This window comes from Amblyomma americanum, chromosome 4 (assembly GCF_052857255.1).
Source record: "Amblyomma americanum isolate KBUSLIRL-KWMA chromosome 4, ASM5285725v1, whole genome shotgun sequence".
Lineage (NCBI taxonomy): Eukaryota > Metazoa > Arthropoda > Arachnida > Ixodida > Ixodidae > Amblyomma > Amblyomma americanum.
The window spans coordinates 203973297-203991335 of record NC_135500.1 but is presented as its reverse complement, the minus strand read 5'-3'; the positions used below and the strand labels follow the sequence as shown (position 1 = coordinate 203991335).

At 45.0% G+C, this 18039-nt stretch overlaps 2 protein-coding genes across 3 annotated transcripts in view; one reads left to right on the top strand and one right to left on the bottom strand.

Moving 5' to 3' along the window:
- Window positions 1-18039, top strand: part of Polr1D (RNA polymerases I and III subunit AC2 l(2)37Cg) — a 389457-nt gene that overhangs the window by 185837 nt on the left and 185581 nt on the right. The gene's annotated exons all lie outside the window — the stretch shown is intronic.
- Window positions 1-18039, bottom strand: part of LOC144129127 (transient-receptor-potential-like protein) — a 155742-nt gene that overhangs the window by 49115 nt on the left and 88588 nt on the right. The window lies entirely within an intron of this gene.

Genomic DNA, 18039 nt, shown 5'->3' with positions numbered 1-18039 from the left:
CTCCTATTTTAGTTGGTAGAGCCCCGGACGCGAAATCCGAAGGTCGTGCGTTCGGATCCGATCGGCGGCATGCGGTTACTTTTCATCTGCTTTTTTGTCAATTATTTTTAAGGCATAAAATATTTGCTCTGAAATCTCTCATTCATCAACACCCCCCCCCCCCCCCAAAAAAAAAAAAAATCCCGCTGTCGGTTCCGTTGTCTGTTTTCTTCCTTCATGAATCTTATAACGAGCCTCTTTTTTCCCCTCCCTTGTCTGCACATTAACCAGTATGTACACTACGAGCTCACGGCAGCAAGGTTCGCCTGCAGAGACTGGTGGTAAAACACAGAATTATTGTTACGCTATATCAGCTGCTATCAGCAAATAGAGGTAATCTTACTCGCTATGACAAAGTAGGATAAGCCATTAATTAACGTGCGTTAGAAAGAGCAGTTGATGAAAGAACCCCCACCCCTATTCTCTTTTACGGAAAAGGAATGGTCACCTGATTTAAACATGAGCACCACTTTCTTTCATATTAAAGGAGTTGATAAGTATTGAACAAAAACAGGGTAGTTTGAATGCACTACGAGTAGGGCAGTGTTAACGAAGCCATGCTGGTCTGTTGTCAGGGTGGAACCAGCGGAACACAGACGCAGGACAAGAAAAGGAGGTACACACACCACACCTTTTCTTGTCCTGCGTCTGTGTTCCGCTGGTTCCACCCTGACAACATTATGAACCAACTAGCCCAGCAATTTACGCCCATTCTGGTCTGAACACCAGAAATTTTGTAATCGTATAATGGGAAAAAATAGCAGTCTTACTAATGATCATTTTGGTCATTAAAATATAAGAAAATTGTGTTTGGGAATAACGAAAAATTATCTTTATTGGGGTACACAGAATAAATTTAGCAAATATGATAGTTTTCTAAGCCATCTCGATGCATTAGAAAACAAATTCCTGTCGCCCGAAGCGAGAGCAAGCGTTCGGCCTTCTACGCCCTTTGAGAGTGCGCGATGCTTCGCTGAGCAATATCTTGATGCGGAAAAGGTCATGGTTCACCGCGTTTAGTTAATCTCGGAGACGCTCCAACTTCCCTGCACTTGCGACAAGTCGGCGGCACGAGCTCGACGTGCTTGGGTAAGTGTGACGACGCAGTTTATTCCAGCTTGAAGGCAGTCAGCGAAACTGGCTCGACAAGCTGTCGCTAAACTAGCTTCCTCATAGGCTCCTAAGAAATTTAGCTCCTAACGATAAGTCTAAGACAGACTTTTTTTGTATATGTGTGGCATTGGAGATAATTCAGTAGAACGTTGAATTGAACTAGACAGATTTGGGCACCCAGAATCATAAACCTGCGGGTAGGATACACACCGCCGCAAGCGTACAGAACTATCAATCCAGCAGGGGCAATCAATCTGTCAAAGACGGCTACACGCTCTCGGGGGAACTCATTTCTGCAGAGCGAACAGCTGCGGCATCTGCTTTTCTTTCTTTGCTCATGTGCAGCCGAAGACTAAGCATAAACGTCACCTAGGTTGGCATAGTATGTATGAAGATAAATCATGACCTCAGCCTGGCTAATGTGCTTGTAACGCTGACACTTGTGGGAAGGCTTATGCTGTCATAATTGATATCTTCATCGAGTGTAGCCCGCCAGGTACATGAAAAGATTAACATCGCCAGTTTTCATTTGAATGCCTCTACCTAGCTTCACTACTAGCTTCACACGCTGGAGGGGTCAATGGTCAAAAATGACTATGAAGCGCACATACAGGGCAACGTTGCCTGTTTAGAACATCACATTTTACAATTAGTCCTGTTTCCATCCAACCAGAGTGCGAAATTTAACATTTAGACAAGTGAATTACAGGAAGGCTGCTACGGCAGTGCTATTTTGTATGGTAATTTATGAATTAGAAAATAGCAACTTGTTCACTTCAAACATTTGCTTTCAAGGTTGTTTGCCTACCTTACTACGAAGGCAAAAGTGTTTTCCGCCAACACTTTCCTTCAGATTTATGTGGTCCTTAGCACTCGACGTCGGCTTTGCGTTTCCTTAATGACACAACGCACTAATGAGGGGGAGAGACTCCTTGGTGTCATATTTTGTTCTCATGTCTCGCCTTATTATAACTGCTCTCGTTGTTTTCCGTCCATTTTTTGTCACCTAGCCGCCGTGGTGGCTGAGTGGTTATGGCGCTCGACTGCTGGCCCGAAAGACGCGGGTTCGATCCCGGCCGCTGCGGTCGAATTTCGATGGAGGCGAAATTCTAGAGGCCCGTGCACTGTGCGATGTCAGTGCACGTTAAAGAACACCAGGTGGTCGAAATTTCCGGAGCCCTTCACTACGGCGTCTCTCATAGCCTGAGTCGCTTTGGGACGTTAAACCCCATAAACCAAACCAAACCAAACCATGTTTTGTCACCTAAAAACTGCGTTCTTGTGGAAACAAGAAAGCTGGCGTTATTCAATCGAGTACATGTTTCAAGTAACGCAGCTACCCCGACGCGTCAGAAGCAACCTAGAAATTTGCTAAAAGATGCATATCCTGCCGGCACGCATCTCAAAAACCATTTCGTATCGAGTGAATCCCACGTGACTTCCTGAGCTCCTTTGGGAGCTCAGAATTTGCGACCCGCCGAGCGACCCCAACCTCGTCATCGCCTAGCCTTGTAAATCTCGATGATCCCACCCTCTTTTTTAACAAGAAAAGAGCACATCCGGCGCCGCAGACGACCTCTCATCCCTCTGTGTGCGGTAACACTCTCCCGGTCTTACCCGTGCAGAGGAGGCTGCGCATCAGATGATACGGGTCGGGGTCGCCCTCATTCCTGCCGTAATTCGAAAGTGACGTTAATTTCGAGACTTATATCCCCGCCTCGGGTGTCCAGTCTGCAAACCCTGGAATATTGAGGCCAATATCTACCACCAGCTGTGGGCTTGCCCGGCAAAAAAGCCGACGAGGATTCGGCATCTGGTGGCAGCGGGTCTCTCGCAGAACAATCCTTCGCTATATATCGCTCACTATTCAACTTCATTAGATTGGTCAACTTTTTTCATTTATTTAACCATACCTTTACTTTCACCTGTCATTACATACCTCGTTAATGCCCTGAGGCAATAAGTAACGCTTTAAAAGAAGTTTGGAAACACCTTTACGCAATAAAACGGGATGTGATTGGTCAACAGTTTGGCTGTTGCGTGAGTGATTGACGTGATTGGACTTCCAGCAGGCGCCGGTCATTGATGCCTTAGCACCCAAATGATTCAAGACACGTGGCAGCGAACGCGCGAAGTCGTGTATCTGCTGCAAACCCCGGTACTGTCGCAGGTTTTTTCTTGTTGTCATGGTTTGCTAAATAAAGAGACCATGCGTTCATCGCATGGTCTTTGTTGTAGATGTGCATTCAATCGTGGCTTAATCAAATTTAATCGGAAATTAAATTCTAATACACCAAATACGAAAACGACATTGACATGATATATGGACGCATTCTGCATGTAAATATATACAGTATTTCTAGCATAAATTAAAAATATGTTTTCCAGTTAACACAACACCGAATTTCAGAGTTTGTGGAAAAGACAAAAGTAATATACGGCTGGTACAGCTTCCAAACCAGTATAACTGATGATATACAAAAGCAGATAAATGTAAAGGCAGCAGTATTTAATATATCATTATTCTTTTGCACTGTTAAACGTGCAGTTTTCTGGGCACCCTGTTTTGGGGGAAACGACTCATATATATACGTCATAGATACGCGTATTCCCCCTGCTTCAAAGAGTTAGGCTTGCATGCTTAAAACACCTGAACAGGAATTCGAAAGGACATAGTAATGATCTCTTTTGATGGATGCGAAAGCGAACTACAGCACTGAAGTCATGCGCGGAGAACTGTCAGGAACTGAGTAAAAATGAGAACTTGGCGCCGCTTATTCAGCGTTGTGAAGATTATGGAATGATAAAGGTGCAGTCAAAGTTGCTGTCAAAGTGTATGGTTAGAAACAGATAAAATTCCGCGTGCTGAAAACCTGCACTTTCGGCCTGATGTTTCACGTTCATAACTCTGGATTCGATTTATAATAAAGAAATATTCTTGTTTTTTTTAAATTCATTTTAAAAAGAAGACATCATATAATGCAAGCCCCCTTTGCCGTTTTGTTGGAACTTAAAATCACCGCATCAGCGGGGTAAATCGTGCCAGTTCTCAATTCTCAGTCAGCATTCCAGCGACCAACCTTCTGTTCATGTAATGATTAGTTCTTTTTTTATCCCTTTTTTCATGAAGAGAAGAGTTCGCAAAAACGTAATTATGCCCAGACTACCAGGCTTTAGTAATGGAAACTTCTGACTATTGGCTTTTCTTCTATCCAAATAAAAGTAGATAGTAGCGATGGAATTCGAACCGCACAAATGCACGCTGGTGAATTCAACCCCCCTGAACCAACCGAATGCTTAACTGCAGAAAAAGAAAAATCTTTTTTTTTCTGCTACGACTTAACTCGGAACTCTGAACTCTCTGTATGTGCGCACATAAAGTGGCTACATAAAGTGCGCACTATTTGAAATTTGTGGTTTAGTGAGTTTTTTTCTCTTTGACAATGAGGATCTGTGATTAGCGCGAGCGACGGCAAAAGTTCGATGCTTATAATGTACACTTTTGTTGCTAACGAGGAGAGTGTTCAAAGCGGACGTAATAGTCGCAAAAATATTATTCATAATATAACTGTTATTAACCACCGCCAATTTATTCACCACATTTGACGCATAAGCATCAAGTGCAAAATCCACGGCAGTTTCATTTCCACCCTCTGTTGTCCACTTTATTTTTATGTCACTCACTCGGCGAGAGAAGGAAGATGCGCTGAGCCAAGTTAGCTCTCAATTCGCCTCATTACGCGCTTATTCGCATTACATGCCCTGGCATCAATGAGGCGTGTAGGGGCAGCATGCTAATGCCTACCACTACGCGCCGCAGCTTAGAGTGGTTTCCCTGCACACCTGCTGCGAGAGAGAAAAAAACAAAACAAGACTGACCCGAAGCGTCAGTGAGAACGAGGCTGGCACGCTGTGCGCATTTTATTGCGTAATGAGCCGTGTGCGTGGCAGCCGAGGCGATTCTCAAAGGTCGTGCTCGCTACGAAAGTTATGCGAAGTGGCTGTTTTATCTTTTTTCAGAATACACTTACTCATATCGACTGCGCCATGATAATAATAGTCAAATAACCATTGAAAAATATTTAGCAATAAAAATTGGTATTGTGACAAAAACAACGACCTTTAATAGCGTTTGGCTAGAGAAAACTGGATTGAATCGAAATATACTATTTATTCATAAACTCGGAAGTTGACTTCCGCTCCTCAGAGCAAATCTACATTACAAAAAAAAAACAACGAAACAACAGCGCGATCGTGAAATCTGGTGCCAGAAAGCTTGAATAGCATTTGGTTTCGCCCTCGATGCCTACCTGATGTTATTATTTTAATGAATGATTTTGCTTTGAGCCGAGGCTTCATACACGCGACATAATCTTTGTGGGGAGTGCAGGTGGGCGGAGGTGGTTGTGTGGTGGGCGGCGCTTTTGTAAAGTGAAGGTTGGGTGGGGAGGGTGGTCGAAGGTGGCGATGGGCGGGTGACCACCTCCTAGCTAGTCGGGTGGGGTAAGGAAGTAGGTATTGGGTAGTGCTTCTGAAAGGCGGCTGGCTATCCCACTGCATCTTTGAAGTCGATTTCGCCGTCCCTTTCTCGTTCCTCAGCTGAGTGGGTGAAGGGCCCTGTGGAGGATAGATGTACGTGGGCGGCTGGTAGGTGGCAGCGCAAAAGAGTAGAGCTGGGGTGGAAAGGTGCTTCGGGATGGTGGATGCGTCACTCACAGCGCTTTCACAAGGACGCTTGCATTTTCGACAAGTGCTACTGGTACTGCCATCTTAAAAATAGCATCACCGAAAATAGGTAAAAGGAGGAAAATTCTTTGCAACCACTATCTTCTAAACTTCGCGTCACTATCTGCAATAGAAGGTTCTTTAAAAATACTCTTTTATTTGCGGCAGTGGTGGTCGTCTCGTTCCACGCAGCGCTGTTCTTAGCCCTGCGTGTGCTTTAAGCATTGCCTGAAGAGCGTGCTCTGCCACAACCTAAGTAATACTGCGGTGGAGCCTACTTAAAAAAAAGGGCTGAAAGGTATTGAAAAAAGATTAGGGGCCGTGATTCTTAACACTGATTTTCACTATTCTTGGTTTCAAACTTCCACCATTGGTACGTGTGACTTGTGACATCATGACTGAAAGCAAAAAACAGTGTCATTAATTGGACAGACAAGGGAAGGGAAACGAGGCAGTGTCATTACCTGGCACTGATGTAGAGGGCAAGGTTTATCAAAATTTATAGACATAAAACTCATATAAACGGTGAGCTAAAGCACATAATTGTTCTAGCGGAATATGTGTCATGGGTGTGACAACAAAGACTGTCACACCCATAGCGCGAGAATGACTTATTGTATATTCAGAGTTTTCAAAACAGAGTTCCATTAGTGGCCGCTGCCGATTTGTATGTATCATAGGCCTCATTTATATTTATGTCGTTGTTCCCAAGTTTTTATACGTAGGATAAACGCTAGACATTGCGAGCGCCAACTGTACAAACCAATCACGCCGGGTGAAACTGATCTAATCGCAGTACGATGGATATGAGAAAGTTACGAAAAATAAAGGTGCATTTAAGCACAGCATCCTTTCTGCCTGACACCTGTTGCATGAATGCTGCAGCTGTATTGACCTTGCTTGGCTTTGGGAACCCCGCAGAGCGTTGTGTTTCGTAGGAGTAGTTTTCTCTACAGCTGTACTTTCAAGGTTTTTAGTTTTTTTTCTGTCACTACGATTTTGTTAAAAAGGGAGAAAAAATTTGTTTTAATCTGCGCCTACAACAAATATTTCAGGTTATTCAAGTTTTCACGGAAAGAAAAAGAAAAATCACATGGTTTTTAATAGCGTGAAGAAAACTTCGTGATCTTCTGTTGATGCTACGTTCCGCTGTTAATCCGGACTTTACTAAAAAATTACTTCTGCTTTAACGTCAAATTTGCCCTTCTCCTCAAGCTCCGCATTAACAGCGTTCACTATTTTTGCTTTAGCTCTGTTCAGTCGAGTTACCCAAATAACTGTAAAGCAGAGAGCCAAGCGTTGTTCCACTTATATAAATTGCGAGTTAATGTAGACGCAACTTTGCAGCAGTCATTGAGGCTTAGTGTTCTTAAAAATACATCTGCAGCCTCAAAATATGATTTAAATATATTGTTGTCAACTATTTACACGTCGCATTCATTGCATTAGGAAACGCAAATAAAGCAAAGGCTAAAATGCGCATATACTTGCAACGAAACAGCTGAAATGGGTCACAGACGCAGAAAAAAAAAAGTAGATCACCCTGCCGTTCGCTTTTTGGTTGACGGTACGATGAATGTGCGCTTCGACGGGTGTGACTCCGCCTCGTTCACGGAAAATGGATTCCCGACGACACGCACCCACACCCCCTCCTCTTCTAATGTGCTGTGCACATTTCGTGGCCCAACGTCCTTGGGTCCTGAGATATGTCCTTTCATCTTTGTTTGCCTATCCAGGGCCAATCTAGCTTGACATTTTCGCGAAATGAGGGAAAGCTGAACAGAAAACTCCACTGCCGCTGTATTCCAGTCATCTCTTTCGTGAGCACGCAATGAGGCGAAGATGGGATGAATGTCGACGACGGCTACACTGTACAAGAAGAAGAAAACATGGCGACTCGCTCGAGGACGCTCCCTCAGAGCAAGAACGAATTGCAACAAAGCTCTACTTTGTCGTAGAGAACGGAATCATCGAAGGCTGCAGAGCGTTATTCTTGCTTTCCTGGGCGGCGATGGCGGCGGTAGCGTCGGTTTGTTTCTCGTTACATTTAATTCCCTTGGTTCTAGGGCCATTTATGTTGGAGCCAGTTGGAATGCGAGCCTGGGGCCGACTTCATCGGACTGCTTTGGCCTAGCACTGAGGTTGGCTTTCTTGTTTTTATTCCAAACGTTCGCACCTGCGCCCTTGATTGCGACATAACGACAAAAAGTGAGCCGGATGTTTGTACTGACAGTTCACACTAGGATTTGTTTTTTACGGAACGTTAAAGTATTGGCTTTGCTAGGCAGGAAGCTCGCGGCTTTTCATGCAATAGTTTCACTGACTTTGACTATATAAACAGTGCTGTACAGTGTTCTCCTAAAACTTACAGGACCTTGCGCAATAATCTGATTTCTTCCATTGGAGGGCGCTTTCGTTTAGCGTATGAAACACAGTATCGTGAGCCAAATTAAGAAAAAGAAAATAGAAGTGGTCGCCACAGAAAAACAAAGCAATATTGTTTGCAGCAACTCCAAGCGAGTAGAATATTTTTTTTCCATCTTTACACTCTATAATTAGTAAAAGTTATTTATTCAACTGGAAAACCGTTCGAGATGTGTGAAAAGTTACAAGGGTGCGTAGCTGAAACGAAGTTGAATATTCATAAATCGCCCTATTTATGTATATACTCCTGTATGTTTTATGTTTTCTGGATTTATTCAGGTAGTGCGCAGTATGCCGGAGAAAGTAAAAAAAGTTAGAAAAGTATTCATAATACCTAATTTTACGTTGTCCTGCACCACCGCTTCTTTTCCCCCACCGCGTTTATGACCTGCTGTATGAGAAACGGTCCAAGCAAAAATAAAAACAGGACTGCCGACTCTCGCGTACGCTGATAGCACGCTATCGCAGCCGCCAGCCGGCGCATTATGTTCAGGACACGCGCTCCTGCCGCGCACATTCCGCGTTCTGTTCACAGCGCGGACAACACTTCCGCAATGAAACCGCATGGCTGCGGAAACTCGTTCTCCTTGGTTTCTTTTGATATTCTGCCAGTTTTTAATCATAACCTTTTGGATGGTGGGCGGTTGATAATATGCATTAATATTATTTTGTGAATTGATTAGTCTAATTATCAACAATTATTAATGCAATAGATTTCTATAATGGCGTATTATATCTCCATGATGATTCAAACGGCAGCTGTAGAAACTACCTCAGGTGCGCATCCACAACACCTAAAAGATTTATTTTTTTTTTTTGCTTTCCAGAAGGTTGGTCGACCGCTATAAGCAAGGAGGTCTAAAAACGTGCAACGCTCCTCTACGCGAATTGCATGTTGCTTTTACAGTTCCAATAAAATGGAAAAAGTGCCGTGCGAATATTTCTTGACAAGCTTGAAGAGGATTTCCTCAAGAGTAATTGACACCGTCAAATATGAAAGTCTCTTATAACAGCACGCAAGGTGCATTGCGCTTCGTTATAACCATGGCTTCATTATAGCCCGCGTTGGCCGAGCTTTAAAGGGGAACCATCATTCTCTCGCTGTATTTATTATTTGTTTATAAACTGTTTCGTTGTAGCGAGGTCTTACAGTATCCCCGAAGGTCACGCACGTGCAGATACTTCAACTGGAAAGTTTCTGTACGTAAGTGTTTCGGAAGAAACCGATTCAGGCGATATGTAAACAGAAGCCAGCGTTCTCGTCTCCTTTGTTATTGCTGATTACAATTCTCGCTCCTATCCTGCACGGGGTCGGGTCGAAACCTTCCCGCCTACCCGATGCGTTCGGGCTGCGCACTGAAGCAAGAACTTTACCGCTGCCAAAGAGAAAACCTTTCTTGACGCCACTCTCTGCGGATTCTACTCTGATAAGCACCGAAGCGCCGAATTTCGCCCCGCCGAAGAAAGTTGCAGTCGCGTTGCTTCTCGGGCTTTTGCGACGACGCCTTTTTCGCCGCAATCCGCCACATCTTTTGAGCTCCGCGTTTTTTTTTTTGCTTCATTTCAGTTTCGCCCTGCTTGTGCCACGTGGGAACCAAATTACACCACCCGCAAGGAGAAAAAAAAAGATCGGGAAGGTTTGACTTCCGAGTCATTGTCTGCTCGGTGACAAACGCCTCTTTGGTGAAAAAAAAAAATCGAAAGGAGACTTGCGAAGCGATTCCTCGCATTATGCTATTACATTTATTTTTTTCGCGCTCTTTTTTTTTCTGACACAGTGCACTTGCCTTTTCGTCCATGTGCCTTTTCGCCACTTTCGTCACTTGCGCGCTTTTAAACTACGGCAGCCAGAGTCTGAGGGAAAAGAAGGGAAGCGGAACGCTGTAACGCTTCGGTGTGTATACGGTGAACAAAGCGGTGGAAAACGAGCTGGCAATTTTCTCGGCCTTCTTTCCTTTCCTTATTTTTTTCTTTCCTTTCTTTCATTTCATCCGCGAGCGAAGGACACAGTGGTGGTCGGTGAGGAAGGAAGGAAAGAAGGAAGGGAGTAGCGCGAGCTTGTGGAGGAAGTCGAAAAGTGTGCTTTCAGCAGCTACTAACGACGGCGGTAATACCAAAGACAAAAAAAGGAATAAGAATTCAAGTGAAGTGAATGAGAAGAGGGAAACAGCGGTGATGCGCAGCCGGGGCGGAAGCGCCGATGACTGCGCGAAAAATAACGTGGAGAACCGGAGGCGCAGCTTTCTTTCGCGCTGCGAAACAGCACCGACAAGCCGACAAGTGCCGGAATACAAAGGAGAAACAGAAGAGGAGAGGAGGAGGTTGAAGAAAGAAGGGAAGGAATGGGGATAGGAGGGTGGAGAGGTTAAGGAAAGAAAATAGGAGGAGAAAGGTTACAGCAACGGACAGAGGAGAGGAGAATACGGAAGGGGAAGAGTAAAAGGAAAAAGCAAAATTAATGAAACGGAGAGAGAAGCAAGACAAATGAAAAACAAGAAGGAGGGAAAGGGAGCAGTGAAAGGCGCCAGAAGGAAAGTGAAAATGCGAATCAAACAGAACACACAATAAACAGAAGATGAAAAGCATGGAGTTAGAGAGAACGCAACCAGTGAACAGCAAGAGAAGGAAACGGGAAAGTGCCGGGCCAAAGCGAACAAAAAGCGAAAGGGGAAAGACAGTAAGGTTGGGGTAAGCGGAGCTAAGTAAAAATGACGGCCGAGGGGAGAGCCTCGCGGACAAAATTACAGGGGGGCGCGAGCCCTGCTAACGCAGCACATGCTGTCGTGCAAGAAAGAAGCCCGTGGAGCGACGGAACGAGAGCTAATGCCGCTGCTGCTGTTGCCGCCGCCGACATGCACGTAGCGGAGGTGCTGTGTCTACCCAATTGCGAAGCGAGTACCGTGCAGTGCGGGGAAAGGCCGAGAACGCGTGAAAAATTGCAGCACCTGCCCGCGGAGAAATGGAGCTCCGCGAGAGTGCGTTATTGCGTTATGACGCGCAGATGTATAACGAGGCGGAATGAACAGGAGCGCGCAAACAAACGTCCGGAAAGGCACACGCTCTTTCTTTGCGCTTCTTGTTTTTTTCTGGCAGTTAGCTGACTGAATCATGCAGGAAATAGTGAAGTGCTCCAGCTTCACTTGCGAGGACTCTTTCATTTTATTACCGCTTCTTACGAAGACGAATCTCGTCGTATTTGGTGATCTTCAAGATATTGTTTCGCCTCTCCATTTGTACCCAGCCCGCCATGCTCTGGTTCCCCTGTGGAGTCAACTATTGCAGTTAATTTTGTATTGCTTCGTTTTGGATATGATTCGCCCAAGCCTTACCGAAAACAAATAGTAATTTCCTTTTTGTGTGTGCGTGCGTATATCAGCGTTAGACCTTCCTGCCCGTGGCTAGCACTGGTTTATAAGCCTAAATTCGCCACAAGAGTCCAAGTTACCAGGCCTGTAGCTTTGAAGTGGAATCCCATTGTTGGCGCTTAGCAAAACTGTCGATACAGCTCGCCCCAGAATTTCTAAAAAAATGAGGGGGCTAAGCTTTAAATTGACCATGACTACAAAGCAAATCCTCTTTTATTTCTACGACGAATGCAGAGACATTGTTTCCCTGTTTATGTTTTAGCGAAAGATACAAGAACTGCCCCTAGTGATAATAAATTCCACGTGCGTTCTGTATAAGAAGACCGAAAATTTCAGTCTCTCGAGACAGCCGAAGGGAAGAAGGGCGAGACGCACGTTGAGATATGTCCATAATGTTTCCTGAGGGAGACATTAAAAGAACATCTTGCGAACATTCCAGCTGCTCCTATTAGTCAGGAACGCGGTCTGACGTCTGGAATGTTCAGTAAAGGAATCACAGCTTTACAATACTTGACAAGAGCGGAAAAGAAAAAAAAACTTCGAAATATTCAAACCGCTCTGCTACTTTGAAGCGAATGAACGAGGCAAGTAGACGAATTCACAAGGTGAATTCCTTCCTTTATGACTTCCGCCTTTTATTCGCGTAGTTCTTTTTATTACAGACTCTACACGTGTCCTCCTCCACTGGAGTTTTTAATTTCCCCGCCTATAGGAATGGGCGCTCTCGTGGGATCTCTCTTTCACATTGAAAAATTCATTTCTGAGATAAAAATTGTTATGTGATCAAGTAGCCAAGAATTTTTGGCTGGTTTTTGTGCCTGTGGACAAATGTGAGCGTGACAGGATCAATTTGCACCACTGAGTGTTGTACCTATTGACACACAATTGTGAAATAAAACGCTAATTTTTGTTGGTTCTCACAACCAGTAGTGAAGAAAACAATTAAATTCTGGCGAATTCTTGCATGAAGTGCTGATGGGAAAGTTATTCGGAGTAAAACCGTGAGCGCATCTCTAACATGACGACGTTCAGTCGGTGCTCCACAGTGGCTTCTTAAATCCTTCATGAGCTTATGCTTCTTTGGGGATCAACAAAATACTGCAGGCAGGTTATTACACTCTTTTTTTAAAAGGAACTAACAGCGTGGGGAGTTTATGACCGGCTCAAGAAAGAATTTTAGGTAGTGACGGCGTACTCTGAGGAGAAAGCCTGGCCAAGTATTTTTTTTTCTATATTTAACCTTTGAAGGGGTTAGCTACACTCGCTAAGTATAAATTCCGCCGAACCTACTGTTGTTTAAGAACTGAGGAGCTTTGCTGAAGATCTTCTTTTGCGAATGAGGAATAAAGCTTCAATAAAAGCACTCCCCTAAAACGATATATATCTTGGCGAAATGCAGAGCGAAAACGGAAAGCACAAGAGGGGGAAAACAGAGAAGATAAGCAAAAGGGTTGAAACATCCTCTCCACACTATTCGTTTGTTATGGCATATTCATTATTTTTATTAGTCAGTTAAACTACATCTATTGCTACAGTTTTCGTTAGCGTCTTATTTACTGCCACCCATGTAGCCCGATTTTTTTTTAGAGGAGCAACTAACGCAGCCTAATCATCTACTAACCGAAAGACGAAAGGTATTGGTCCACCTTCAATAAATATAGTATCTGCAGTCAACGAACTTTTCCCCATACGGTGAGCGAATTCAAGCCTAAGTCCTTCAAGCACGCGCAGACATGTTGCAAGCCATCTTCCGAGCAATCAACCAGTTTCACCATCCTCTTCAATGGATTGCTGCAGTATAGATAGACCACGCCCAACGTCTCGTTTTGAGCAGCACCCGCTCACTGGTCTACACTGTTCTTTTTCCAATAAAAGTGTGCACTTAGAGGGAGCCACATCTTGCGCAAGCTGTAGTGAGGAGCCGAACAGGCAAATCTCTTCAGCTGCGAAAGCACTTGAAAGTGACTGGCCGGCGCTGTGGGCGCTATATTGTCGGCTATCGTGATTGGCTGGAACGTCAAACCTGGCCAGTCACGTGCGTTTGTGACACACAAAGTACTGGTGAATTCGGCTTCTGATTGGCTGTCTGCTCTAGCTTCCAAAGCCCTGCACGTTTTTAGTGGAGCCACTACACGGAGCGTTTCGATGGTTGGCGTAGAAGCTGTCTTCTCCGCAAAAATTGTCTACGGGCGGGGCAGCACAACTCGCAGGCGACGGGAAATCGCGCTATTATGCAGCAGGGCCTCGTTTATAACGGCCGTGGGGAAACCAGTTCCTCATCCATTTTCGCACCCATCTTGAAGTCGAGCCGACTAGGTATGCGTGGCCGGCTCTGTTTTTTGTGCACGCTATACAATCGTAAAGCGAAATTCTATTCCATTTTGACTCGATACCGCAGTCAGATTTGCCTTGGTTACGTACTTTTTTCTTCTAAGTTGAAAGCAGAGGCGAATTAATGTTTGAGATCATTTTGCCAACTTCTTCGGAAACAACTGCAGCAAATGTAAAATATAATGGAGATTAGAAATAAAGAAATATTGACCGACTGCGCAAAAAAAGAAACGCCTCTTTCTTGGCACGCATACTGTGGTACGCAGAGAGCATAAAGCAGCGGACAGCCTTCTATCATACACAAAATATACTGCATTGAAGTCAGGCGCCAGAAGAGTTTTGGTGACTACTACAAAAACTGAGTTATGCAGAAATATTTAACACGACGATAACTGCACTAACTGGTTAGTACAGTCCGATCGATATTCTGGCTTGTTAAGAAATGTGGTTGCAGGTTGAATTCACGAGCTTGTCTTGCCAATGCAGACGAACAGAATGAGTTCAGGAACGCTTTGTCATTATTTTTTTTGTTATTCGCTTGGACGCTTGGTTTTGGGGAAAGGAAATGGCACATTATCTGTCTCATATATCGTTTGACACCTGAACCGCGCCGTAAGAGAAGAGATAAAGGAGGCAGTGAAAGAAGAAAGAAAGAGGTGCCGTAGTGGTGGGCCCGTTATTCACTAAAGAAGCCTTTCACGTCACTCTCGACGGTGCGATTGAAACCTGGAGCTCTGCTCCAGCTTTGAAGTTTGAAAGTTTTCAGCTCGTCGCAGTATCGTTAGATACCTCCTTGAATGCAAACTTATGTGTGTATTATTTCTACCTTTGATTGTGCTATCTCTCGCAAATGCAGTTTTTTCGCGCACGATGTCGACACAGCCTGCAAAGCGGTACCATTAGCGAGCCTTGCAAGAGAAAATGACAACTGTTCTCGTCTGTTTTGATTCAGGCGTCTTGCCTTTCATTTCTGACACTCTTTCCAGAAAGAAACAGTATTTGCGTCTGGTGACGACTCCCCTCTGTCACGTCGAAAATTACTGAAATACATTCAGCGCAGCCCAGCATATGAACACGGCTGTCAACAAATGCCCGAATTCGGCATGGACATTTCTTTAGGTGCAGGGTTAGAATTTTTTTTTTTTTTTGGTATTCACGAACTGGGCACATTTTTGGAGCCGAGTGACTGCGTGAAATTCGAGTGACGAAATAATTATTTCATTACTTCTTATTTTCACGAAATCGGGCTGAAATTCGGCAACTTCAAAGCCTCCATTCATCGCAACGGGAAGGTTATAGATAATTTATGAAATAATCATGTATAAGAAGCAATGTGGGCCATAAATAACCAATTACTACATATACAGTTTCAGAAATTACTAATCAACAAAAATGTTGGCTAGACATGTGTATATTATGTATTCACGTCTCCGAATTTACGTTCTTTTTTTGTAAAAAAGCGCGTGCCCTCGACACTTGAGACGTCTGAAGACGTGAAACGGCAATCATTCCTGTATTAAAACACCAGCAAATGTAGACTGTTCATATACCTAGAGCTAGCGCACATTCTGAACAATCCATGTCTCGTGGAGCTAGCAGCGAGAAGCTGATCACTACCAATTGTGCATTCTTGAAGTCACACGAAGCTCCGTAACATGTAGAGTGGCTTCGAAACTGGCCCTTTCATACATACGCAGCCGCTGCATTCACGTCCCAAAGGACCGCTTGACCCCAGGCACGTCCGATGCACCTTACGCTGTCTAAATCAATCTCAGAGCCCGAAGAGACCTTCCTTGACTCTCTCTACCACGTCCGCTTCCCCGGCTACGCTGAGAGCGATTTGTTTTCTTGCTTTGTTTAGTGAACACGTTTGCAATTCTTGCCGAAGTCGCCGCACTTTATTATTTCGTTTTCATACTTTATATAAGAAATTATATTTTTTTCCGGAACTAATTTCTTGTCTTCTTATTTTCTGTACCAAACTCACGAAAAGCTTCCTTCTGCTCTTCCTTTTCCTTTCCGGCGCAGTTTCCTTTTTAGTAACCCAACTTATTGCCTCTGTCAGCTATTCGCCTTTTCATTTCCTGGCCGCGCCTCTGCCGCCGCTTTCCAGCAATAACAAAACAGGCTGTGTCCGTGTGCCGTGTCCGTCTTTGTATGCAGCGGCACTCTAGTGGTACTCTCGTTTCCTTTCTTTCTTTCTTTCCTTCTTTCTTTCTCTCTCTCTCTCTCTTTCTTTCTTTCTTTCTTTCTTTCTTTCTTTCTTTCTTTCTTTCTTTCTTTCTTTCTTTCTTTCTTTCTTTCTTTCTTTCTTTCTTTCTTTCTTTCTTTCTTTCTTTCTTTCTTTCTTTCTTGTGTATGAAAAGACGAGCGTATTAGGAAAAAAGCACCGCCCTAGTGCCCTTGAGAGGAGCGCGAGCAGGGCACGTCGGCAAACCATGCCTGTCTAGTGCGTGTGAGAAATCCCCTCAGGAGGCACTACAAGTCGTCTGCAAAGCGTAGTATTGCGACAGTTTGCTTTCTGCTACCTTCAACAAGTTTCTCTAAGAACAGTTTCTGATATCCCCAGATTTGCACAAAACTGCCCACGTTACAATCAGACGTTATGCCAACGAACGTGGGGAGCGCCGGTCGCGAGGCATAGGCCTGAGAATGCAATGTTTGGCTAAGTAAAGCGCGAGATTGGGAGCACACATAATTGATTTGCCCCGTGAACTGATTACACTGGCGCGAACACACCGCTTTAAAAAAAAAAAGGTAGGAGAAGCGAAGCAGGAAATGACATCAAAAGCACGACATAGCTTCGAGAAAACGTGCTGTTAACGGGCAGCAGGCGAAGACGACAATGCGACTAACGTTAAGAAGTGCGTTTTGCTGGCAGCGTAAACAACAACTATCTCGGTTTATATCAGGTGTTGTTTCTCACCGGCACAGTTTATAACTGGTATCCAATTGCTAAACTGGTACGCTTGCGAGGCGTTGGCATTTTGAACACGTTGACGTTACTCTCGCCCTTCTTGTTAACTCCCTTCCTTCTCCTTCCTCTTTCCCTCCCTCTCTCTCTGACGTCGCGCTCATCGCCGTCAACAGGCATTCAATCTCTTTTTCGCGATCAAATAGCAGCCGAGGCACCGGCAGTTCCGCACGTTTTTGTGGCCCGCAGGTTATAAAGCCATCAGCTCCTTTTCTTCGCTTCTACCTCTTACTACTCCCTTGCTTTCTCCTTTTTCGCCACCACTTAGGAACCCGGCCGCGAACACAGCGGGGGAAACGGAAGAGTGAACCGTTGTCGTCGGCGCTTTCTCGATACCCCGATCACGCGTCAGCCCGTCTCCGAGTCTGGCTGCGCGGGACCTTTTCCTATGCTGGGCGTATACCGTGCAGCATCCACTTCTCACCGTCCCCGTCACCGCCAGGGGAGCAGCCGAGTCACGAGGCCTCCCTCCACTTGTGAGCCCCAGCCTCGGCGGCAAAGAGAAAGGAACCTGAGAGGCCAAGCCGTGTGGGTCCTCCCACCAACGGGCTGTGCTTCTGGAGCTTCCTTCTCTTGCGCGGCGCCTGCGAGGTCGGTTTTCTCATCGCTGTTTTTCGGGGCCAGAGTGGAGGGGCACCCTTTCGATCCGAACCTGAACGCCTTCTTCAGAGTGACGGGAAAATCGATGGACGTGCTCTGCCGCCGAATATCTGCGCTGCAATCTGTGCCTTCCTGGCAGGTTTGGCCCCCGCCGTCCCCAGTCGCTGCAGGTTGCCACTCACGTTCTTTCCTCTTCCTGTTTCTATTCGTTGTATTTGGTAAACTTCCCTTCATTGCGTAACATAATTTAGAAGGCTGTGTCATGGGAAAGTGCTTCAGATGGTAGGAGATTGGCGTTTTGATATAACAGGCCTACTTCTCCCTGGTAGGCATAGGCATCATTGCTGGGCCGATTTTATGCGGTTAGTGCGACGACATCATGGGCCCTCGTCTTGGCACCGGTAGAGCTTTGCAGGTCACAGGGATGCAAAAATTGACGGAATCGATTCACACTAGCAAACTAGTGCG